This window comes from Sinohyriopsis cumingii, unplaced genomic scaffold, assembly GCF_028554795.1.
Source record: "Sinohyriopsis cumingii isolate HCF-2022 unplaced genomic scaffold, ASM2855479v2 utg000552l, whole genome shotgun sequence".
Classification (NCBI taxonomy): domain Eukaryota; kingdom Metazoa; phylum Mollusca; class Bivalvia; order Unionida; family Unionidae; genus Sinohyriopsis; species Sinohyriopsis cumingii.
Window position 1 is genome coordinate 908,050 of NW_028315908.1, and position 27,850 is coordinate 935,899.

At 37.5% G+C, this 27,850-nt stretch overlaps 1 long non-coding RNA gene across 1 annotated transcript; it reads left to right on the top strand.

Moving 5' to 3' along the window:
* The first annotated feature begins 6,362 nt into the window (after positions 1–6,362).
* Positions 6,363–27,408, top strand: LOC149773816 (uncharacterized). Its single transcript, XR_016417266.1, has 3 exons — positions 6,363–6,498; positions 21,089–21,310; positions 27,050–27,408. It is a non-coding gene; the product is annotated as an uncharacterized LOC149773816 (long non-coding RNA).
* Positions 27,409–27,850: the final 442 nt, after the last annotated feature.

The following is a 27,850-nucleotide window of genomic DNA, read 5'->3' on the forward strand; positions in this document are numbered from 1 at the left end:
CAAGGAATACTTTCCTGATTAACTTCAATCTCAAGAGCTCTTTTTGCCATAACTCTAGTAACTGCAGAAACTGAGTATGAATCAGGGATTTCATTTTTAATGCGATCAACTTTTTGACCCAAGTCAGGTTTTTTCAGTTAGAAGTGTATTAACCACAAAATAATCTTCAGCTAACTAATTGCATCACAATAAATGAACACCCTCAATGGGCAAAGAATTCACATCTCCTATATTAATCGGTCATGAGCCTAAGTGTGATGACAAATTAACATTATGTATAAAGTAGAATTTGTATAAAGCCACCGCACTCTACTTCCTGAAAAAGAAGACCTTCGGAAGAAAATAGTTTCTCGGACAAATGCAAAGTAGCTGATGATACAAGTATGTGAAACGCATCTGTCCCTTAATATTTTAATAGGGATTTAATTGACCGAATCACTAATAAGTGATATAGAACCTTTCGACGTGAATCGTTTGTAATTCTTTAAAAAAATCAGACTGTGGCTTGTTTGACCCAACAAAAATGTTGTTTCGTCTACATGACTATGACTTCGACTTCAGAGAAACAATAATATTTGGAACAGCTCTATCTTTATTCTGCTGATTATTTTTTTAAACATAAAGCAGTCAGAAATAAATTGCCCTATTTTTTTCCAATAGATGCACGAAGAAAGAGAAAATAATTTCTGATCAGTCTTATCAGAGGATAGATCCTTATTAATTGTGCCAGATTGAAATTTGTAAGTAATCGCTTGAAACTGAATCGGTTTCCTGCTTAAAACAGGCTGAGAGGAAAAATGAAACTTTGTGAGTCAAGGAAAGGTCATCAACTGTACGAAGTGTCTACATGGTGCTCATCAAGGCACGTAGGTAATGACAGTACTACGGACGCAGCTCTTGAACTCTTAGAGTAATATTAGTTATATAAGTTTCTCATAACTTTGATTAATCGTTTTAGATGCAAACCACCTGTCGAATAGATGTTCCTTCTTCCTGGCAACATCGGCATGTGTTTGGCTACTTTCTTCTATTTTTATGACCCATGTACCGATTCACAACCCTTCACAAAACGATCCTTGACCAAACCATAAACAGCACTTGCTTCTACTCATAGTGAAGTGTACATTTCACGAGCTTTGTCAATAAATACACTCTGTAAAAGTAATGTTCAATGTTTTCTTGGCCATTTTAAATTCTCGGCTATTTTCCCAAATGTGAAAATATGGATTTACTTCTTTTTCTTAAAAGCGGGTACTGATCTAATATTCTTGTTAGGATCAAAAACTGAACTTTCGTGAGGCGAGTGCTGCTCCATTTCTTTTAATTTCAAATGCATTTCAATCTCTCTTTCTTCTTTTTGTTTTGGCCTCTTTCTCTCCCCTCATTTCTCTCTCTCTCTCTCTCTCTCTCTCTCTCTCTCTCTCTCTCTCTCTTGCATTTGTGTTATGTATCTTTGATTCAATTTGTATTTGATTTAATTTAATTGTAAATTTAAAATCTTTTTCTTTTTTTAAAATTGTATTACATGTCAATGTAACGTAATTTTATCTACTAGGAATTTGATATGTTTCAGAAAATTCGGTTTCACCTGGATCTTTAGATCATTACCTAATAGTAGAAACATTTTTCTATTTTTGACTTAGTTCCTGGCCTTGATTCGAGGTCAAGTAAACAACTTTGTTATTATTCATTTTTAATGTGTGAATGATAATCGTGAAATCGAGGCTGTACTGGTTTACGTGCCATTAGACTTGTAAATTGCTTCCAAGGCGTTCTATAATTGATCACGTGACCTTCATCCGTGCATCTGTTTTGCGCAGTATTCAGGTTTTATGCCGATGTCTATAGACAATTTAGTCAGTCTGGGCTTAAAACACTTGATGTCATGTCCTTCCTCTGTTGTAGCCAGTTTTCGAGTTATATGTTAATTTTTCTTCAGATTATTTGGATTTTAAAAGATTAATTCGTTTCTCTGGAAATAGTTTAGTGCTCAGACAGAATTCTTGAACAAAGACATTTCTTAAAAATGTATTCGGATTTCCAACACCGGAGTGTTATTTCTTGTGTTTCTACAAGGAATTGTAGACAACAGCACTGTATAGGATACATCATACGTCATCGCCTTCCATCTTGGATGCTTCGTCAGGACTCGAACTTGTATTCATTAGAACATTTTATTGTTAGGACTTCTAAAATTTTACTCGTGAATTATTCTTGGATTATTTTTGGATTTCATTCTTAAAAGCGTAATTTCTTTTTTTTCTTTTTCATTTTTACAGCGTTTTCTTTCAAGAAAATATTTTTTTTTAAAAATTGTTCAAAGCTTGTTATTTCGAGCATAAACACGTAACATAAGAATTTGCATCTCTCTTTCTTTTTTGTAATTGCGTTTTCCGCTCTGTCTGTCTCTCTCTCTCTCTCTCTCTCTCTCTCTCTCTCTCTCTCTCTCGCAGCATTTCATCTCTCTTTCCACTTTTCTTTTTGAAGCTCAATTTTTTCTCAGGTTTAATTCTGTCTGGTTGTTCAATTTCAATTCTATAAAATTTATTTCATAGCTAGATGGAGACTTACTAATTAATCATAAATCTGGATGCATAGAATGTCCCCCTCCACCAAATACTTGACTAAAATACATTTTAGTTCCTCTTTTAACAAAGACGATTTTATGTCCGAAATTTGAAAGCGGTTAGCAAGCTTCAGCACCTCATCTTTCCTTAAACACTGAAACCCGCATGTGTCGGATTGGAAACAAAATCTCTCCACTCTAGAAGACATTGTGAAAATTTGTTGGTATCACCATGAAAATAAAATGGCCAGGGGAAAAATTATTCCGAACTAAAATGAATTTATATTTTAAAAAAAGAAAGTTTTATTTCTGTTAAATATTTCTGATGTTCGTATCCCGGACGATCTCCCAATTTCTTTTACGATTCCATGGTTTTAACTAAGTAACAAAACCAACAAGTTTCGTAAAACTTAACAAAAATATTAATTATCCATATCATAAAATACAAAATTTAAGAGGAACTTACAATTTTATGTATTGAATACGAAATAATCCCTTAAAAGTTTTATCAAAGACCAAAATAAAAAAACATTGCGTACAAACGGCAGATCACGAACATACTGGTCCGCCAACAGTCCTAGCGTGTCCAAATGGCGTTGTCTAGAACGCCTTTGAATATCACACAATAGTCGCAGAATAATAGTATTGTATAAGGAGAACATTTTATGTCCACTGAATAATCGTAACAGATTTTTCTTCTCAAATTATCTAAACACAACATTAAACACATCTGCAGACTGATTTCAACATATGAGATCAGAATCCAAGGAATATATTGTATCCAATATAGGAATGAATATGATTGCTATGTTCTCTCTTTATATACACTTTCAAGATTATATCGCGTCTGCATGTCGCAATATATCCCACCTGACAGATCGTACTACTGAATCTAATATTTCAAAATACCTATTTATGTTATCTAATTCGACCAATGGGAATTACCTAATTCTTCTTAAAACCCGCCTGACCTAACCTAAACCCTCCAGCCAATGAGAAATGATCCAAAAGTTGTCAGCAGGTGTGTGTGTGTGTGTGTGTGTGTGATATTTGGATTTTTGTCGTAGCTTTAAAAAAAATCAGTCATATCAGTGTTGCAGTTTAGACTGATGTCGAGCACTGTGGCATCATGCCTCAGACATGTATGATGATGTCTCACCCAGCCACATTATCCTGACACCAGGCTGACCAGTCCTAACACTAACCCCTTAATGCTGAATGCCTTGCGAGGGAGCTGTTAGTACCATTTTTATAAGTCTTTTGTATGACTCGGCCGGGGTTCTAACCCGCGACCTCCCACATCCTAGGCAGACGCTCAAACCACCTAATGTTTTATTATTGGAAACGCGACATCTATTTATAGATCCTATGCACTCTTCACTTGTAATATCTTAAAATAGAATTGCATACCCTAGTACAAAAATTATCTATCTAATATCCTGACTACAGATGATAATTACAATGTATAGTCAATAACAATAACTACACATAATATAAACACAGTCATGAATCAAGAGTTACAAAAATATAAATATACATAACATCATAACAGTTGGGCAGAACCCGCTGAAGATGTTTATCCTTACAGGCTTAATCAAACGCAGTATTTTGAAGAACCAATAGCTAACGACGAAAATAAACAACCCCCGGGCAGTGCTGTACGCGGTAAAGAAACCCGAGAACAGTTAATACACAATTCATACATATTTTCTAAACAAATTCTGCGAGAAATATTATCCAGAGGAAAAGAAATTTATGAGATGTCCTTTACGTTTAGTAATATATTTGTATGCAGTTCTGGTTTGGTAACTGGTATTTTTCCTACTGTTTGTTTTTTGTCTCGCTTTGATATCCGATAGTGTGTATAATGTTTATGAAAATTTTAAGGATATGAAGAGATATTAATTTTGCCATACTGAATAAGATTTTACCTATCATATTAAAGTGCCTGTTATTATTTTAGGTGTTGCCGAGGGTTGATTTAGCAGCACGTGTTCCTTCAGCTATCCGATTAATAAACAAGTGTAATACATCTTTAAAAACCACATGTTCAAAAACACTAGACATCATAAATTTTCTTTTAAATAAAACATCATTGCAAAACGTGATAATCAAGATCATATAAGTATATTTACTCACATTAAATTTAAAAAGGTCGTTAGAGATTGGAACATTACAACTTGTCGATATTGATTTTCATGCCATCTTCTACGTACGTTTACCTCACCATCCTGTCTGTCGCATCTTTAAAAACAATGGATCTTGGTATAAAAATGCCAAAATTATGCAAACCTTTGTTCAGTTCTTTAGGTTCTTTACTGAATCAGTATAAATGGCTACATTTCCATGTAGTACGTAACAAATCTAAGTGTCAACATGATACCATTCAGTGCTCAGATTGTTGCAAATGGTACAATAATATGTTTGAACAATAACTAAAGTCTTGGTCTCGGAAATCACTGAACCTCTTCTGAAAATCATGTGTATTTGAAAATGACGAGTATGATACCAACGTTAATTTCTCAAGGTCATCTAATTTTATGTATTATTTATCCGTCCTATTTTAAAGTGAAGGCATCTCTCATTATGCATGCGTGTAAGAACTTTATTATTATATCCACATCTTCTTATATTTTCTGTAATCTATAGGTTCAAATCTAATGTTGATTTTGCAGGATTATCCAGTAAGCAGTACACACGCATGCATTTAAAACGTCTCTGTAATCCATCAGTTTTTTTATAGCAGTTTCTAATATACAACTTTTATGCAATTTGATATTGTGATATTTATTATATTACAATAATTTATTTTTTATTTTCTTAATTTATTTGCACAATGACTCTCTCTTTCTATATATATATATATATATATATATATATATATATATATATATATATATATATATATATATATATATATATATATATATATATATATATCTGTGTGTGTGTGTTGCTAACTTGTTATAAAATATTTACACCATAAAAATATAAAAAATATGCAATTTCCTGTCGAAGGAAAATTGAAACAGAATATGAAAAGAAACACACAGTTGTTAGAAATGCAATAAAACAATAAAACAATGTCATACTGAAATACATTTTGATTTTTCCCCCTCTTGTTCTGGTAAGTTCTCATTATGTTCCGATAACTGCCTTTATGAATATAAATACACACCAAATGATTTTAATAATTCTTCAGATTAAACGTTATTCTATTTTTTCTGTGAAACTCGCAAAATGCTTGTTCCGTAATTCCTGAGAGTCAGGTCTCTTCCGATAATGTATATTTTCTAATTAATTTGCTGTCGAATTCCTGCATGTAAAATTTGTTATTTAATCATTTTTCGTCAGTAAAGAAAGTACACGTTGCTCTCGCATATAATTAATATTAAAATATCAACTAAGGACTTATAAATTTCGGTGGTTCCAGTGTGTTCCGTTTTTTCGTTTCGTTTCGGTATTGTAAGCACCTAAGTTGGACCGTGTAATTGACAGTAACAAGGCATCAACTTTCGTTTTTGAAAGGATGTATACGGATTTTGTTTGATTAGAAACTCGTGTTAAGTTCTGTAGTTGGTGGGAAAATAATTATGGCATTAACATATATATATATATATATATATATATATATATATATATATATATATATATATATATATATATATATATATATATATATCAATTTCACATCGAGGCTTGGGAAGGAATTTCTTGTAAATAAGTTCCTGGTTTACACAATTTTGTTCCTGGACGGCAGGGATCAGATGTTGTTCTGTATGCATTTATAGGGATATCCTATATATAACAAAACCACAAGGGATACTACTTTCCATGGTGGGTGGGTTAGTTCTTGCATCATAGTGTCTTCGTAATAGTATGCCTTGTAAAGGAGCCATACTACCTGTGATTGGTCTTGAGTCTGATTAAAGGTATGTCAATGTGATTATGTATGTTCATCTACTGAAATGAAATTAAATATTACTGTAATTGTTGTTCTAAAATGTTATACTACAATAGTTTAACCAAAGGCTATTGAATTCTGATTGTTCGATGCTCAGCACCTTAAATGCCGTTAAAAAATCATAGACGAAAATTATTGATAACTATCGGTTTTTACAATAATGACCAGGTACTGAACTGGGCGAAGAAAAGAGAACGTCGGGTCTATCATAGCAATTAACATGATAATACGAATTTGTTTTCAACATGTGTTGCTTTTATGGCGACAACACAGTGCATGACATTCAACTGGGTTTGTATTGGATCACACCGTTGGGTTGACGTCATCAAAAATGTCCCTGTAATTTTGACATTGATTTTGCCATAACTATTTCTTGGTGCATGTAAATAGCGACCATCCAAAGGAAAATCGATGTATGAGAATCCAAAAATAAAGTGAATAATTGCTATTGAAAGGTAATCAAATGCAAAATAAATGAAATCCATTTCTGAAATAGTTGGTTCTGAACACCTGCATGACATATACGACTTTTACTATAGTTCAATGCCACATTATAATGATATTCTTGTACTGTACAGCATCAACCTTTAAAACAAGAACTTAATCAATATTTGTGGTAATGAATTCCAGTCTTTGGTTGTTTTGGGGGTAAAGGCTGAATTTCTAAACTGTCAGTTCATGTGTATGGAGGTGTTATAATTTGCGCTGGGTTTTATTTGACTTGACCATATTGTATTATTTTACTTGTACAGGCCTTTGTAGAAAAGTCTTAATCTATTTTCCAGTCAAATTTTTTAAATAGTTTTTGATGACAACTTATTCAGGACTGAGGTTACTTCCTGGGGTATAGTCATAATTTGATGTAATAAATCTGCCTGTTCGCTATTGGATATTTTCAATGTCATCTTCTAAAACATTGGAAAAGGGGGTCCCAAAGTGATTAAACTTATTCTAAAATGGGTCTAACGAGACCCATTAATGTTAACTGTTCTGCATTTTGTTGTCAAGATGACAATCTACATCTTAGTTGACCTAAAGTATGATTTATACATTCTTTTAATTTGAAGGTTCCATTACAGATCACTAAAAATTGTGACCCCTAAATGTTTTGGTTACACAAAACTCTCAAATCTACTCAAATGAACCCTGATCTACCCCAAATATACATTTGATACAGATAAGATACAAAGGATATGTTCTTTAAGTATGCAGTGTATCCACTAGGGGTGAAAGAGTAAAAAATCCTCTTGGTGTCAAAATTGGGAGTCAGGCTGAGTAAAAAAAACAAAACTGGGGGTGAAATTAAAATTGTTGGGCCCTTGAAGCATAAATGAGGGTAAAGGGAAACACTGGTATCACAATAATAACATGAATATATTAGAAAAGTAGATAAATTGCAGTAGATGGTTAAGAGTTTCTATACATAGCATAATATATATAATAGTCTGGTTTTTGTATTTTTTAAAATATTTATATATACAATTAATTTATATAAAATATTGCTAAAGGTTCTTTTTCATATTTTTAATTGTTTATATTGACATCACAATTTTCAATATTTTTTGCCCTTGTATGACACCAAAATAATAAGTACTGTACCTTGTTTATTATGTGTATCACAGTTATTAAAGGTATATTTGTGTGTACATGTATTTGTGTGTACATGTATTTGTGTGTGCACAAGTGTACTCCAAATACACATACATTGCATTATATACACAGTGTATTTTTTTGGGTATCATGTATTTGACAAAAATATCAGAACCGTTGATTAAAAAATTTGCAGTTCAGATTTTTGTAAACCTTGATTAACCAAATACACAAAATTGCCCTGTCACATTACCCAACATGTATAGATATTGTTTACAGCTGGTACTGTATGGTGGTGTGACTTGAGATCATAATTAAAATTCAGTTCTAATCTGTGCTTGTTTCTGTATTTTGAGCATGCAACAGATTTAGGTGGTACTCCCAGTGTACATGAATTGTTACTGTGTATTCTTTCTTTGGTGTATACTTTCACAAAATATGTTTGTATATCATCACTGTATTTTGGTTTGAATCATTGGATGGAATAGTAAAACTGCTTGATTTGTTGTCTAAAACACTAAATGCTTTGTTTTCAACACACACACAAATATGAAATTTAAAGAACTGACATTCTCTTACTATTTATTGATTTTTCAAGTGTTTGTTTACTATTTGTTTGTATATTACACATATCAAAGGTATATTTTTGGTGTAGATTTGAATGGATTGGGTGATTTGTGTAACCAAAATGTTATATTCAATTGACGTTTTCTAATGTAGTACCTTCTAATGAACATGACATTCTGATTTTATGGAATTTCTTTCTTGTTATTTGGATTATGTTGTATTTTATTGGGTTGGAATGAACGTCCCATTTTTATGTCTACTGTCTGTGTCTGTTAATGTCATTTGCAATATCTTGGTATCCTGTTGGGTTGTCATTCATCTGTAGCACACAGAGCCATCTGCAAAGAGGCAAATTTCTTAGTTCATTAATGATGCCATTGATGTGCAAGGAGAAAAGTACTGATTCAAGGACTGTGCCTTAAGAAACTCTGTAGAAAGTAATTTTGGACCAACCAGATTTGTATCGATTTACCACCACACATTTTTCTTGGAAACAAAAACAAAAGACCATGTCCAGTCTAGAGTTTTCCCTGCAATTCCATAATGAAATTGGTTACTGTTTAACAATACATGGGGGCAGTGTCAAAAACTTTTAGAAAGTCTAATAAAAAAAATCTCTGCTTGGTCACCTTTATCTAAATATTTAGCCCAATCATCAAAAACACAACAGAGTTTTTGGTGTTGTTTTTGTCTTAGGTTTAACTCCATTTTTCAGCGCATGATAGGCTGGCTATACATGGCGGCCAGAATAATTGGTGGAGGAAGAGCCTGGGAAGACCAGGGTTTTCCCAGGCTCTTCCTCCACCAATTATTCTGGCCGCTGAAAGAGGTTACTGGCTAAGGTAGAAGATCCTTTATTCCCTTCATTACTTTTGCTGTGTGTATAAATCGTGGCTGTGTTAATTAGAAATAAAGAATATTAATGGCATGCAAATAATTAATAGAGAATTCAGGCTTTCGTAACAAGTGGATCATCCCTCAAACATTGATTGTAACCTTTGCTAAGTTTGAGACAGTTTCTGGTTTCAAAATATACATCTGTATTCCTCATGATAAGAAATAATAATAATTACACTACCTTACCCCTAAGACTGTCTGCTCCCACGATGTGCCCCTCTGCCCCTTCTAATGTGCCTCTGCCTTTTGGAACTACAAAATTAGCATTTTTATAATCACTATGTCATTTTCCACATGCCTTTTAGCTTCAATTGGCTGTTTTAATTGTCTTTCCAACATTAATCACTTGCTTAATCATTTACAGATCCCATTCTACTTGGACTAAACACTAAGTGGCTGGTACATGTCATTGTCTGACTTAACTTTAAATTTAAAGGTGTTTCTGCAAGTTGTCCAGCTTGGAACCATCTGTCTCGTCAAGGTTCACCAACAACATGAATGAGTTTACTGGTTATTTCTGCCACATTAAAAAATAATTGTCAAATTTAAATATTTGGGGTATAAGTCAAACAATATTGCTATAAAGCTTACAAATTCAAATGGTTGTTTGATGGATTGACACTCAAGTCGTACAGCCTTGTCTAATGAAAAATATAGACTTTCCAAAACAATCGCAAAAAATGTTGCAAACCAAAATCATTCATTAACTCCCTTTTGGGCAACCAACAGCTATTCCAAGAAATCACCTTACATTTATTAAAAAATTTCTTCATATAATCAGTGCTGTCACTTTTTATTGCTACCTGCCATACTGTCTGATAAATGACTCTGTCACAATTTGATGTTGAATGATTAATTAATGACAGGCTTTATATTTACTTTATGAGTGATTTGAATCAATTAATATCATCATCATCATCATCATCATCAGTCCTGTAGTCTGGTAGACCGTTGGGGCACTGCACAAGACCGAATAACCAGCTTCCGCCATTCCTCTCGAATTTCCGTCTTTCACAGTGAGTCACGCAATGTCAAGCCTGTCCATTCTCGAATGTTATCTTTCCACCTCTTTCTATGTCTGCCTTTCTTTTTTCTTCCTTGTACAGTGCCTTGCAGGATTGTCTTGGCAAGTCCTGATGATTGTGAGACATGCCCATACCACTGCAGTTTACGTTTTTTCCACTGTGATCAGGAGGTCATCATGAGGCCCATTGGCTTGTCTTATCCTTTGCTGTATTTCTTCATTGGTGACATGGCATTTGTATTTGATGCCGAGGATCTTTCGGAAACATCTCATCTCTGTGGCCTGTATCCTTTTCTCTAAGTCAGCTGTTATGGTCCATGATTTGCAGGCATAGAGAAATATGGAGATCACCAGTTAGTGCATCAGTCTTACATTTGAGCTGAGTTCAATGTTCTTGTCGTTCCAGATGGGCCTCAGTTTTGTCAGTGCTGCTGTTGTCTGTGCAATCCTGGAGAGTACTTCAGGCTTCAATCCTTCATCTGTTACAGTTGACCCCAAATACTTGAAGCTGTGGACTGCTTTTAGCTTCGTACCTTGGACCTTGATGTCAGTGCTGATGCCATTGGAATTTGGTGTTGTTGGTCATCATTTTGGTCTTATCTGCACTGATTTCCATGCCATAGGCTGTATATGTTTTATCGAGGCTCTCTACTAAGCTGGCCAATTCTTGCTCATTTCCTCCTAGTCCATCAATGTTGTCAGCAAAACGTAAGTTGGTGATTGTTCTGCTTCTGATGCTGACCGTCCTTTATGCTTTTCAAGCGCATCTACCATGATTCTCTCCAAAAAGATGTTGAATAGTGTGGGAGAGAGCAGACAGCCTTGTCTAACTCCGACTGTCATTCTGAACCAGTCCCCTATGTTGCCGTTGAAGTACTGCACTGGTGGCCTTGTCATAGAGATGCTCTATTACTGTGATGAGGTTGTCATTGATGTTGTACAGTCTCATGGTCGCCCACAAAGTTGCATGCCCTACCCTGTCAAATGCCTTCTTGACATCCATGACGATGTACAGATCTTGTTGGTGTTAGATGTACTTCTCACACAATATCCTGAGGTTGACGATCTGCTCCGTTGTGGTGCAACCTGCTCTGAACTCTTCCTGCTCCTCGGCAATGATCTTTTCAGCCTGTGGCTTTAGTCTGTTCAGCAGTATCCTTAACATGACTTTGCTTGGATGGCTTATAAAACTGATTGTACGGTGGTTTTGACGCTGTTGCAAGTTGCCTTTCTTGGGGAGGGTGATGATCAGTTATTGGGTCCACGGCGATGGCCATACTCCTGTTTGCCAGATCTTTTTGCAGATGTTTGTAAGGGCACTGATCATTGCTTCTCCCCCAGCTTCGATCACGTCTGCTGGGATGTTGTCCACTCCTGCTGACTTCCTCTTTATCAGCAATCTCACTGCAGCTTCTTCTTCTTCACGTAGGATAGGGTTGTTGTTGTTGTTTGTTGCTGGAAGGACATTCAGTACCTCTGGATCTATTTTGTTTCGATGGTTGTAAAGTTCTGCGCAGTACTCTGTCCATCATTCCAGAATATCTTTTTCTGTGAGGTATTTACCGGCTTTGTCCTGTAAGGAGGTAACCCGCCGTTGTTTTGTGCTTGTTAGAACTTGGGCCAGTCGGTATGCTTTCCTGCTGTTGTTCGTATTCAAGTTTCCCTCAGTGTCTTTGGAATGTTCTTATATCAAGATCTCTTTTACTTTTTTCATGTTTTTCTTAACTTCCGGTTGACTGCCTTGTACTGCTCTGCCCCTTCTGTATCTTTATCATTAATATACAGAACCACAAATAATGACATTACATCAATTATTGAGTTGATAGTATTTGTGTTATAATGCAGAATACTAACATAATATTGCTCACTGTTTCCTAGTTTTTCATCAATAACAGTGACACTGTACCAACCCTACTTTTGTTTTCTGATATTATAGGTCTGTTTCAGTTTTGGAGTAAACAACTTAAGGTAAATTATCACTCTTATAAAATCTCCCCCTGATACGAGTAACAAACGTCAAAAGCATGATTAACATAAATGCCATATTCCCAGACTGTTGGATTTTTTGAGACTCAAAAACGTTTTTGAGGTCCCAAGGCAGGGTCACTGTGCATAACCTAAAAATATTGTTGTCCAGTTGAGAATGGTGCAGTCATTTCATATGCTCCAAAAGAAAATGAAGGAGGTAGAGCATCACAATCGTATGGTTGTAACCTCCCTTTGAGCAGGTTGAGCACATCATCAGTGGATTGTTCCATCCTAACCGGAGGTTGAGCACTGCAATACATATCGTGCTTCTGGCAGAGTGTTGCCCTCCTTCTGTTCGGGAGGCAAAACACCATACCCTTGATGCACACAGTGATAATTTTTTGAAGACGAGTTCTTCCCCATTTATCACTCATGGGCCTCTAGGTCCAGGAACAGAAAAGAGGACCAACCTCCCCCTTTTTAACATCTCAACCTGTGCAGGATTCCCAATCTATACACAGGACTCAGGCTAGGGTCAGGGACTGCATCGATTTATCCTGTTCCCAGTTATACATGTGAACCCTTATTGGATGAGGGGCCTTCCACCTCAGGGCCACTGGTCCATTATGCATCCAAAAGTTGTGAACCTTGCCTTCGCAGTTGAAGTGATGCTGTGGCTCATATCACCTCATCACCAGGTGGCTCCGTTTTGGAAGGTTTAAAGTGGTATATCGTTGAGGGAAGACAGATGTTCTTGTTGATGATGATGACAATGCACTCTCTCTTTCTTCATTGCCTCCAGTGAGATTTAGACAGAAGCTGTGGCAATGACACCTTCTCTCAGGCCCAACCCTTAAGCTCAAATGGATGAGGAAGAGGAGGTCTGGTTCTTTAATAATGTGGTAAACGAGGCTTATCATCTATTATCCACTGACTTGTGCCCACAACCACCTGGCGCACAGTCCATAAGGATCCTTTCCATTCTGGCAAAGCTCTCTGGGGTACAAGCTCAACCAAGCCTCTTACTTCTCCCACATTCATGATACATACACGATTACGGAGGTATTCACAAGGCCAGTGAGGTCAACAATGTAGAAGATGGTCTGTTTCTCCCTCATAAAATTGTACCCCATTTTCTCCTGCTACAGGGTACATTCCCCGAAGTGGTCTATCAAACCTCCTCCCTTGTACACTAATGCAGCCAAGGTCGGTATTTCTGTGGAAGCCTGGACATGCCTTCCCATCAAAATAATTGATGCCATGGAGCAGGAAACTGGTTCCTTGTAACCATAGTTTTGCATGCCACCCTATTCTCAGCTATTTCCTTAGCATTTTGATATAGGCCTCTTTGAATCCAGCCGCATTGCCACCTGTGCAGGATGCTGTGGTCAGGCATCTCGGCATGCACTCTGTTGCTTTGGCATTATAGGCAGACTTTATGCACATCCACCATGATATTGCATGGACTCCTCGAAGGCCTTGCTTCACTACAGTAAAGACCTTATAAAAGCTGCTTCTCTAGAAGCAGAGACCCTCTTGGGGGCATCATTCCTACCCTGACTTCTCCAGCCTTGCTGAATCACCAACTTTGATCTTTCTCTCCACTACCGTCCATCGCAATTGACCAGGAAATGAGATCAGACAAATCGCCCTCAGTGACCATCTGCAATTTTTTTCAGCAGGCACAAGCCCATTCCAATCCTCAACTTCTGCTAGACCACTTACTCATCAGGTTCACGGTGCCCAGGTCACGACAGATCTGTGAGGAAGTTCTCTGACCCTCCTTCCTTTCCTACCAGTAGAAAAATGGGGGGGGGGGAACCGCCCTAGCAAATTAACCTTATCTCCTGCTGTTCATCTCCGTCACGCATCCCAGTAAGTGCTCACCCAGGCCTCTTAGGGGCTTGGTCAAGCATTATGAGACGGTGGGTGGGTCCTCTTCATTGTGAATGAGGGTTATATTCTATAGTTTTGGGAACATAGCCTACTATCAAGGACCCCCAACTTCTTTCCCCATTCAAATCTGGTGGAATTGAGGGAAGAGGTGCACACCCTTTTGCAGAGAGGGCAGTTGAGAGGGTCTTGAACAATCCCTCTACTCCCGAATCTTGCTAGTCACCTAGAAAAGTGGGAAATTTCAAACCTTAATCAATCTCTTCCCACTCACCCAGTTTTTGTCGGAGGAAACCTTCTAGATGGAAACAACCTCCTCAATCCAGAACACTCTTCCTTCGATTGGGCCATCTCCATCAACTTTCAAGATGCATATTTGCACATCCCCTTCTTTCCTCCACACCGCAAATATCTTGTTTTTTGCTAGACCGCGAAGTTTTTCAATTCCGGGTTCTGCCATTTGGAATGTCTTCTGTACCCAGTCTTCAACTGGATAATGGGAGTGGTAGTGGTCTACCTACAAATACAGGGAACATTGATTCTCTAGTATTTCAGCGACAAACTGATCAATAGTGTTCAAGTCCAGTCCCTTCATCAGGATTTGTTCCACTCTTGGTCCACTTTAACTCAGTTGGGTCTCTTACCCAACCTCAAAGTCAGAACTTGTTCTATGGAAAGTCTATGTTTATGTTGGGATGAGCTTCCTCACAACTAAAACTTGGTCCAAATTCTTCTGGAGGAGGAAGATCGAATCCTGGTTCTCCTAGAGATGCTACAAGCAAAGCGTGTAGTCTGCCCACCTTTATCTTTCCCTTCTCAGAACCTTGAATGTCCCATGCATCCTCTGCATTTCTGCCCTCTTGCAAGTTGAAAGCCGCACAGAGATTCTCTATCAACTTCAAGTCACCTGGGACCAGTTTATCACCACCATTGCTTGGTTGGTGAATTGAGACAGATTTCTGATCAGGGTTTTCTTGCGCTCACCTGATCCCCACTCCTATCTGTTCGCCGATGCCTCAGATTCCGGTTGGGGGTTCATCTAGAGCTTGAGGGCATAATTGTCCACAGTTCTTAGACTCGGGCAGAATTGTCCCTCCACATCAACATCCTAAGAATGAAAGCAGTATTTCTAGCACTGCAAGGGCGCATCAACATATTAAGGGGCCGATGTGTTATGGTCTCCTCAGACAATAAGTCCATCTTAGTGTATACCTATGATCTCAAAAAGGCACACATGCCCCTTCCCTTTGGGTGGTGGTCTGGAACCTCGTTATCTCGTCAGCCTAAGACAATGTCACAATCTGAGTTCTCCAGATTCTGGGTAAGATAAATATATTAGCGGACAGTCTATCCAGAACAGACCAAGCCTTTCCCAGCAACAGATTGGGCTCTTCACCACTCAGTAACAGTGTCCCTGCTTTCCCTCAGGGGAAGACCTCTAGTGGACCTGTTTGTGACCAAGTTAAACAAACTTCCCATTTACATGTCTGTCCCAAATTAGAGAGCACGGGCAGTCGATACATTCAGCATCCAGTGGGATCACCTATTCTGATATGCCTTTCCACCCTTCTGACTGCTACCAAAAGTTTTGCAATGAGTCTAAACTTCTCTCCTCAGATCATTCTCATCACCACTTTGTGGCCCCAGCGATCATGGTCCATTGATCTCCATGACCTGTTGATAGATTGACCCAGGTCTCTACCTCATAGAAGGGATCTCTGTCATTACACAGCATCCTACATTCTCCACCTTCTTGCCTGGCTAATCTCTAACATTCTCTCTCTGCCAGAACTGATTTTCGGGCCAAGTTACCAGTTGCATCATTCAGGCCAAGATATTTTCTACTTCCAAGGTCTATGATGCCTGGTGGACAATCTTCTGCATTTGGTGCAATAGGAACACATTTATCCTCCCTGTCCCCCTTAACTTCATTGCTGATTTTCTTTTGTTCCTTTGTAAGACCAAAAGATTTTCAGTATCCACTCTTAAGGGCTATTGAGCTTCTGTCAACTTGATGTTCTTGTCTGGTGTTTTGGGTTCCTGAGACCTTTCTCCCACTTTCTTACGCCAGATGGAATCTTGATTTTTATGGTCATTAACCAAGCCCCATGTGAGTGAAGCTTCCTTCTGAAAGATAAGAACTGATATTCCTGCCTTGTCTATTGAGACTGGCTGAATCTGGTTTCTAGCTGGTTGCACCCTCCCATTAGGTAGGTTGTGCATGGCAATGGCAGGTTACACCATTTTCTTAAGGAGGTAGATCATCAGTACAGCAGGTTGCACTCTCCCATTAGGGAGATGGAGTTCTGCAACCATGTGTTGCACCCTCCCATTAGGGAGGTAGAGCACTGCAACACATCTCGTATTAGCGTATCTCTCTTGGGCCAAATGTTACAACACAAGAAGACCTCTAGTGAACCTGTTTGTGACCAAGTTCAACAAACTTTCCTTAAGTGTCTGTCCCGAAATAGAGAGAACGGGCAGTCGATATATTCAGCTTCCAGTGGGGTCGCCTGTTCTCATAGGCCTTCCCACCATTCCGACTCTTACCAAAAGTTCTGCAATGAGTCTAAACTTCTCTCCTCAGATCATTCTCATCACCACTTTGTGGCCCCAGCGATCATGGTCCATCGATCTCCCTGACCTGTTGATAGATTGAACCAGGTCTCTACCTCATAGGAGGGATCTCTGTCATTATACCGGGGATCCCTCCTCCACAACATCCTACATTCTCCACCTTCTTGCCTGGCTCATCTCTAGCACTCTGTCTGCCAGAACACATTTTTGGTCCGAGTTACCAGTTGCATCATTCAGACCAAGAGAACTTCTACTTCCAAGGTCTATGATGCCTGGTGGAGACTATTCTGCATTTGGTGCAGTAGGAACACATTTATCCCCCTACCTCCAAACTTCATTGCTGATTTTCTTTCGTTCCTTTGTAAGACCAGATGATTTTTGGTATCCACTCTTAAGGGCTATTGAGCTACCATCAACTTGATGCTCTTGTCTGGTGTTTTGGGTTCCAGAGACATGTCTCCCACATTCTTACGCCCAGAACAAATCTTGTTTCTTATGGTCATTAACCAAGCCCCATGTGAAATACTGAGTGAAGCCTCCTTCTGCAAGACAAGAAGTGAGAATCCTGCCTTGTCTATTGAGACTGGCTGTATCTGGTTTCTAGCTGGCTGCACCCTCCCATTAGGTAGGTTGCGCATGGCAATGGCGGGTTGCACCCTTCTCTTAGGGAGGTAGAACATCATGACAGCAGGTTGCACTCTCCCATTATGGAAATGGAGCACCACAACCATGGGTTAAACGCTCCCATTAGGGAGGTAGAGCACTGCAACACATATTTGTGTTTCTCAATAGGGCCTGTTGTTACAACATAAGATGGGGCTCAGAGATACATCAACCTTCTATAGATGGACCTCGCCCTCTATGGTGAGTACGACTCAGGTTCTCTGTTTTTGATCAGCTTGACTAAAGCATCAGCCTACCCACCTAACCGACAAGCTCATCTATGCAATAACGGAAGGATAAGTAATTGCTACTGTTAAAATGTAGATTTTTAGTGGGTAAAATGAATTTTATTTATCCAATACGTACGTGAAGCTATCGCCAAATGTCCTCCTCCCACCCCACTCTGATGTTTTGGGTAATTGTCTGTGAAAAGATGACGGATAATATCTGCCCTCTGCATATAACCATGTGACATATGGAAAAGTGTGCAAAATAAGAGAGTGGAGTACAAAATGTCATTCTGACAGTTTCTCTACTATGTGAGAGGATGTATGGACGGTTAGTTTTGACACAAAAATAGGCTAGCTAATCAATAGTGTGAGGTAAGTATTGAATAATTAAACTTAGTTTTACCCACCCAAAAAACTACATATCACATCAAAATATCCAGAGATAAAATTTACCCTACAATATTAATTTTAAATTCTGAATTCTAGATTTAATCATTTCTAAGAACCTGCCTTATGATCTTTGTGTTGCACTTAATGGTGAACCTATTGTTGAAAGTGACAGAAAAAGACAGACAGAAAATAATGATGGTATAAAAGCATCATTTTATTTGGAATATGCTATTTGTTTAAAAAGAAAAACAAGGAAGGCTGGATTTTTAATAACACTTTCAGCACTTTACTTGACTATATAATGCAGAGGAAATAGCTCAATGTCTTCTCAAGGACAAACAGAATAAGTTGATTCAGGCTGGTCTGATTACAAGTCTGATGCTCTACCAACTGAGTAACCATGGTTCACTGAGATAAATTTGATGTATATGATAAGTTTATCTTGTATCAATTTCAATACCATACCCCAATATCAATACTTTACCCAGGGGGTAAGCTGAATTCTCACTTTGTCAGTATTATCAAAGGGACATATTTTATATATCACTCCTTGGACTTATTTTCCTGAGTCTTCTGGGATGTCCCACTGTCCAATAATGAGTTTATGCTCATTGTTATATTGCCCTTAACAATGACATACAGGCAGCAGCCAGAATGACCTATGTTGCAGTACCCATACTAGCAAGGCCGAAAAAAGGCACTTTTGGCCCAGAGTTGGTATGAGGGTCATGCCGATAATAAATCATTTTTTGGGGGTGCAACTTAAGCTGCATCATCTATCCTTACTCTAATCTGCCTCACCTCCCAAGCCAAGGGCTTCTCTGGCCTTTGACTCTTAGCTGGTAAGGTTGGAAAACCTTTCAAACTGGGCAAGTTGATACAAGTTCTCAGAACCATCTACATGTTATGTACATTCTAAATCTGAGGCGGTAAGGAAGCATTTGTCCAGGGTAACTATGGAAGGAGGTGGGATGGAATATTCTCATTGTATTTGGTAAGAGGCTTCGGTTCTGTCATGGCATGGTCTGTAATTCCAAGATGAAACAGAAAAATGTTGACCACCACTGGAAACATCTTCTCCAGAATGTGGATGGTTCTATATAATCTTCAGTATCACCACATTCAATGGTGATGCTGTCATTGCTTGAGGACTCCTCCACCATGCTGTCTTCCTTCTTATGCTTTGGCTGTTTCCCATGCAGCAGATCACCCCTCTCCATGCAGCTGGTGGACCCAAGGGAACAACAAATGCCGATACAGCTTGGCACCAACGGTGTCTCAGGAATTGCCGGAATGACGTTGAAGTCAATGTCCGACTACCTTAGGGACTCCGATTCCGGATTTTCTGTCGAGGTTTACTCCCTTAACCTTTCCCATGAGTGGGTATAGCCGCAAGGCAGCAGAGGTTTTGAATCGGAGTTTTTCTTCTCCTTAGAAAGATGAGCTACCACCCAAGGTTTACAAGTCCCATCTACCCGAAGCGACTGGTTTTAAGGCGCCAGTGGCCCGCCTTCACCCCATCTGCTGTTAGTGAAAACATGGTCCGCCGGACTTCAAAGCTAAGCCACTCGCGAAGGCCTGGAGCTGGATTTTAGTTGACAGAGGTGATGAGAGATGCAAGCCGTATGGGGCATTTCTGGAGGAGTGGGGCGCTTGTCTTCCACTCCCACCCCGGCCATGTCAGCCTTGGACCACTTTGTGTTATCAAGGGTACAACAGCAAGAGAATATTACTATAATACAGATTGATACATAATATATATATATATACCCTTTATATTATCAAGGGTACATATATTATGTTTCAAGCTTATTATAGTAATATTCTCTTGTTGGATTACATTAGTTAAATAATACATCTTGCATAAACACGGCGTGTGCTATAATGTATATTGTTTTCCTAAACAATTTGGCAGTGATACAGCTGAACAGCTAATAGAAGTACTTTTTTTCATTTATTTTATGAGCAGCTGTGGTAGCTAGCTCAGTTGGTGCAGCATCAGACTTATAATCTAAGAGTTGCAGGTTCAATATCTGCCAAGGTCAGCAGCCTCAGTTTATTTTTGGGAAAGGCATCTAGCTTCTGTTTCATCAGCATGATATAGCCAAAAGTTCTGACTTTGCTGTAAGAAAGCAACTAACCAACCATCCAACCAACTGCTCTGTTTGTAGAACGAGTTGGGATTTTTTTGTAACCATGTCAGTTTTTACCAGAACCATCTAAAGTGCAATATTTAAAAAAATGGTTGAGAGAAACTTCAACGTTTTATTATAATTGAAGAGGTTCAATTTATAAATATTTGATTATGTTTTATGATTAGATTTGATCTCCAGGGTCTGTTCTAGGAGCACAGTTGTGGCATTGATACTGATTGTTTAAAAAAGGTACTAAAAAAACATAAATACAAATAAATTGTGCATAATTATGGCAAGACCTACCTTTGATTTAGTATATATGCTGATGGATGTCAATCTGTCCATCACAATTACCGGTACATAAGTGAGAATTTTGATGTTTAGACTAAAACTTGTCTCCACATGTGAGAAAATTTCACTCTTTGAGTAATAAGTATAGTTAGTGAACTAGGATAACGTATTTTGTTAGGCTTGGATGACATAGGAATGGCCATACATATGGACCAACCAAAAGAAAGGGATTATCACAATCTCACTAATTCTGTACCTGTATTATGGGACAAAAATGTTACATGCTGTAATTATACTTGAATTCCTTGTCTGCCTTATTTTCCTTTATTTCAGGCATATATAGTGTACCCAAAAGAATATGTGCAGAAATGTACATTAAAGGTGTCATCGATTATGATAGTAAACATCCTCAAACTCAAGTGAGGGAAATTCACTTTGTGGATATCAACAAAGATATGTTACAAGAGATCATAGGTGCATATGGGAGATGGACGCAGAACCAAACATGTCTGGACTTCAAGAATGCAAACAGTTATATCTCTGCTTCTGCTTCAGGTATATATGGTTAGTGACTGGCTGTAGTACAGGACATGTTATGATGTACCTATCTTATCAGTACAGTGTCAGATGTACATCTCAATAATCGAAGCAGATGTCAACATTTGAGAAAACAAAAAGATAATTATAATGTCAGTTCCATATGTGTATAATAACTTTTGTTAATTTCAAGTAAAGATTATTAAAATTTGTATATGCAGTAATACATTAGCAGCTACTGTTGCATTGCTACCCATTTCCAGGATGCTAAGTCCCCAGACCAAGCTAAAGATTCTCTTGTCCAGTTAGTAATTGGAGTGCCAGAAGCAAAATGAACATGATCCCAATCTGTAGTCAGTATCCAACGTATCACATATTTTCCTCATTTGGACTTTGACTTGTATGCATAGATGAGTGTCAGGATGCTCAGTGAAAGTTCATTTTCATTGTCATTTGGCTTAGCATATACCTTTTTGTGTAGTGTTAGCTTTTAGTTATTTTCTCCTCTTCCTTTCTATGCATGTATTTTTGACCCGTTTTATTTCTTTTAAGATTTTGTTTTGCACTTTGCTTCTAAAAGATGTTTCTTAGCCAATTTGACCCCGTCATTTTTACCAGTATCAATGTAAGTTTCTCTTATATTTTTCCATGTCATTTTTGGTGATTTGTCTTTTTAAGCTAATTAATTATATGGGTAAATGCAAGCATAAGAAGATCCCATGAGGCACTCACCCAAACTGTTATCATGCAGTAAGTGTACACTTGGCGACAGTTGTCTGATTTGTTATTGATTTTGGGAAAATTGGTGTTGGTCTAAATTGACATACTTATAGCGAAGGGAGCAAGGGTCCATTTCCTGTCTTTTTTATCTCTTGATGATCCACTCTTCCTAGAAGTCTGTGTCACATCCTGTTCAAGAGCAGTCTATGCATTTAGAGTGGGAGGGATCTGTAGTACTTTCTTTTGTTCAGAAATTGCCTAAAGCAACTGCCATCACTGAGCTTTAAAGCTGATGCTGTCAGCTTCTGTTATGGAGAAACTCTTGGGATGGAAATTGATGGTACCCAATAAAAGCAAGTGTTCAATCTTTTACAGATCTTATGTTGAGTCTAGTTCTCTGAACAGAGACTCTTCTATCAGATCACAATTACTGGACTGGTTGTCTGACACCAGTCTTCTAGCACCAGTCAGTGGTCACCAGGCAACAGCAACCAAACAGGTTTTGCCAACTATCTGGAGAGAGGGATTAGGTCAGTAGCCCCCCTTTCTCTTTGTTAATGTTTAATCCCAATGGGATATAGGTTGTCTGGTTTTATTCTCAAATGTTTGGAATGGTTTAGGGTTGTTCCCCATGTTTCTTTTTAATCCCTATGTAATATATTTTCCAGTAGTCTTCACATCATATCATTATAGATGTATCTTCCTTGGTTCCATAGTATGTCAACTGATCAGTTTCTTCCCTTCCTGGTCTCTTCTGGCCTTGGTTAAGAAAAAGAGCGGGCCACAAACAACCTTCTACGGTGTCAAAAACAGATCATTAATCTTGTTCTCAAGGAGAGAAGATTGTAGAGTTAGTTACAATGTTTCTTTTGAGCTAGGATAGGATGACTAAATATCATCTTAAGGACTCATTCTTCAGAGATGGAGATCAGGAAGGATAGGGTATTCCTCTTGCCTTTTTCATTCCACTACTGAGGACACTAGCATTCTCTCCAGTTTGGATAGAGATTCTGGAACACATTCTCATTCAGATCTTCTGTTGCTTTTGCATTCAGTGGTGGTTGATGGTTCAGGAGCCTAATCAGAATTATTTTAGTGTGGCATGAGGTTGCAAGATAGCTGGTTTCTGCCTTTGGTCAGATGATTTGAAGATTTGGAAACCATGCTTGAACCCTGGTTACAATAGTCTTACATGCCAATCTCTTTTCTGCTGCCTCTTTCACTTTATTGAAAGAGGAATTGTTATTTCCAGCAGCTTTGTAGAATGTGTTGAAGGCTGTGGCACAAATGGCAAGGCATACAATTATGATGTGAGTGGCACTCTATATCAAGCTACTCTACTTCTGTTGAGATGTTGCTTTGGAATCTTAAAATGTTTTGCTGGATTATAGCTAAACCTTTTGAGGGCTGCCCCTCTCGATGCAGAGATGCTCTTAGGAGGTCGGTTTCTGTCTGTGACTTTGCAAAGCTTGAAGAATCAACAACACTGGTCCTTGTGCACAACTCAAGGTCTGTCTAAACCAGCCAAAAAGCATGCTTACCCTGCTCAGTCAATGGGTATTTCTCCCATGTTTTTTAAACAGGGTCTACTCCAACAGCTACTCAAGCAGCCACGGTTGAAGTTTCCTTCCTTCCCATCCTTAGCTAGATTTGATGTCGTAGAGGCTAAAAGAGGGAGACAGTCTGCTTTAGGGAGTCACAGTTCCTCTCCTGTGATGTCTTCCACTGCCTATTGTCTAAATATATGTTCAGGTAGCTCTCTTTCCTGAGCTTTGAGAATGTTTGGGTCCTTTCACAGTAGAGGAAGGTTATCTGTGTCATTTCCAAGAATTTTCAACAGTGGACCTCATTTCTTTTCACCAGTCCCAGCTGGTAAATGTAACTCTAGTGGAAAAGGTGTACACCCTCCTACAGAAGGCATATTAGAGACTAGAGACTGAATTCTATTCCCAGATATTTTTGGTGTCAAAATTGATGGTAAATTTCAACTCACTGAACTATCTGCGTTAAACAGATTTCAGAATGGAGACAACCATCTCGGTCAGGAACACAATAAAGCTTAATTATTTGTCAGTCTCCTTAGATCTTCCAGATGTTTACCCTCACATTTCCATCTTCTTGTTGCTATTGTGTCGGGTACTCTTTTCCAGACTGAAAATATCCTCTAATGTGTGATGAGAATTCATCTTGCCATATGATGACTCCATAAAATTCTGAAGTTGAATCCATACTAATCTGGCTTATGCGCACTAATCCTCAGTCTTTTCCTTCGATCCTCTGCTTTGATGGATTAAAATCCACTGGGATGATAGTCTTGTGATTTGACCTGTACATGAAATATTAAGGTCCAGTTGGTCCTAAGTGAATATGATCATACTTTACCTCACCCCTTGCCAGTATCCAGTAATGTCTGCAAAGGTGGCAATTCTTTTTGGTCAGTTGAACTTCATTCTCTTCAGGAGGAGTTATAGCAAGCATATACATATGGGTCTGAACAGGGATTTACAGTATCTTGGTGTCCATGCCTATTCTTCAAAAACATAGAGGTAGCAAATGCAACATTAGTCATACACTAGCTTACATGTGAGCATGGTTGTCTGTCTGATAAAATCATTATGATTTAATTATACCTGTGCCCATTGGGTGCCATTTTGTTTTATGTAGTTATGGGTGGGGAATATTTTCTTCACTTTTTCTTGAATTTAATAAATAATCTACCCATAGGATCAAGGTTTTATGTAACTTAGTACACTTGACAAATCCTCAAATCTGGTGCAAACTTCTGACTTTCAAGTAGAATTATCTTGTCCTACACTGAAGTATTTTTTTGAGGATATGATGAATCTTATTTGTGAGTTCAGCAATTTTTCAAAGTGATCTTGTGTGGGTTGTGACTGTTGAAAATATTATATTGTTTTTATCTGAAGCAATTTATTGTTGTTGTCATTCTCTGACTTTCCTTTGAAAAGATCTAAAACTTTTGACAAAATGAGGTTTTCTTCTTTTGTGAAAATGTCAGCTCTGGTCATTGTACATGTTCAAAAATGTTTATGAGTTTTGTGTCTAATGATTATAATCATGTGATTAATTTAAACTGATTGGCTGCTTTCCATTAGTCATTTGGATGATATAACAATTTCTCACTGAAAGAAATGAAAGGATTAAAGAGGTGCTCTAGGGAGGTATGTGTAACAAGTGGAGAAACAAAAGCTAATCATACAATAAATCAGTAAGACAATGTTCTCACATGGAAATCCAGATATATAATAGGAAGGAGTACTCAGTGGGTAGGGAGAGAAATCTCTGATGATACAGTGTTATCATCCTCTTTATGATGCTCTGGCATCCCATTCATAGATATCATCTAACTAATATAAAATTTGTTGAATGATCGAATTTAGAGCATCTTGGAAACTACTTTTATTTTTATACATACACATCCAAGTGCAGATAATTTTGTTAAATTTTTCATTTACACTTATATCGCAGATGGTTGTGTTACATACCACATAGGAGGCTACAGGCTGTAAGGTCAAGGGTAACCGTGTTTGCTTATGAACTTGAATCGTTGAGGAATGTTTCCATCTGTTCTTATTTTAATACTTTATGTACCATAAGAGACATTAAAGACACTTGGTTTGCCCATAACACGTCACAAGAGCATATTTGCATTATGCACCTTATTCAAGTGCAATGATAAAAAGTCACGGTCACTGGCAGTTTAAAAAATCCTTTGTCTTCTAATGTTTCAAGATCACTCACAATGTGTATAGATCAGCTACCTATAGCTAGCTTTCCCCAGTTGGAGGTGCTGAAGTCAAAGGTCAAGATTATACCATACTGTTACACTCCATTTACTTTAAAATTTTCATTTTAAAATGGTTTATTTCTGCAAGCACTGCTTTTGTCAATGTATTTTGTATTGTTTTCTTTTTAACTGAAACGGTAAATAATATCCATCATATTTATACATGTTTGTTTGCAATTATGCTAGAACTGTTAGAACTTGTACATTGCTAAATTTATGTTACCATTCCCAACATTCTCAAAATTTCATAAGAAAGAGACTAAGGCTCAAACTCAGAGTGGGAAGATTTTGACTTTCAACACTATAATAAGAATATAAAGTTAACATTAGGAAACTTTTCGTAGATTCTTAGGATGATTCCTCATGAGCTTTTAATTTCTTTGAACATTTATATTTTACGTACGTATTGGTCCAAACAATTAAAATTGCAACTAGAATTATAGGTTGGTATGCATTTTCCTTCACTTCATTTAATTTAATATATCTAAGCAAGATTCAATATAAAGAAGAGTATGAGGAAAAACAGTCACTAATTGTTCATAAAATAGTACGCGAATGAATTTTTTCTTTTTTAAATTCATCAATCAAACATCATTGTCAGTCTTGTTATTAAATACAAAGAAATTGTGTGTGTTGGTCATTAAGTTTTTTCAGCTTGACACAATTATTGACATTACTTCAGCTTGCTGCAGCAGAATACCGGTGTGGCTGATTTACAGTAGATTGTAATCATCATAGATTTCAAGATCTCATATACTTTTCCTTAACTTTATCAAATTTTCTATGATAAATCTGAGTAAAACGTGACACAAAAATATCATGTTATTTAGAGCTGCACAGTAAGCATTGATTAGGCTGAAGCAGGCTACATTAAAATTCAGTCATCTAATGTCAAATATTAATGCCATAAATATACTGTAAGTATTGTATATAATTTTGGGACTTGAGCCTGAGCTTGGATTTTTGTGTGCAAACGATATTTGAGTATTAGGGGCAAGTGCTTCAGAAGCAGAATATTCTACTGGCCAGGCTCATATTCTGCCCATCCATACAAGGTATATATGATTAAACTGACACCTTGAAGTTCATGCACATGAAGGAAGTACAGGAAGAAAAGTGGAATAACTTGAAGAGCAATAGTTTCACATGGAGAAACAAAAACAAATTACAAAAGGGACTTATACTTTCTTCTAATTTTAAGATTTAAATCATTAAGTTGTAAATTGAAGATGCTGAAACAGTTGCAAATGAGGCATCAAGTGACCATGAGCTGAGTAGCGACTTTGTTGAAGGACCAGAATGGAAAGGAAGTGATGGTAAGAAACTTCCATATCAATGACCTTTATATAATTCTGTAAGTTAAATGTTTCATAACCCTCTTTTTAGCTCTACTGGTTTATGACCAGAGGAGCTTATGAGATGGTTTGTCATCTCTTGCCTCTCTGTTCATTACCAGATGTTTGTTATTGCTGTTTCTCCAACACTAATTGGAAGATTTCTGTGAAACTTTACACACACCTTGATCAGGTGGATGACTTGGTCCTGGATGAAAATGGTTTCGCTTGGATGTCCAGTATTTCTGCCAGACCAGCCATCTTGAAAATTCTGATATATCTACTAGACCTTCTGAATGGATGGTCAATTCACTATAGGGTTTTTCACTGAAAGTCTTCTTTTAATTCCTTGTTGGACCTAAATGAAACTGGTTGTTTGTTTATTTTTTCTTTCTATTCTAATCACAGGTCTTTTGACTTTTATGAAAAGAGTGAAAATATTATAGAATATCTGATAAAAGAAACTATATATTGGGTTTTCCATTTTTCTTTCAGTCAGATCTTCTGATATTTTTATACTCTTACCATGACATTTCAAAGCCTATGCTACATTACTGAATAGCTACCAGACCAAATCTTGAGCAAGAAAGTATAGTTTTCCAGAATGAAAACTGAATAAAAATGGACCACACTCAGACCAAATTCCTGAGCATTTATATACTTAAATTTCATAAGGACAAGGAACAATGCCTTATT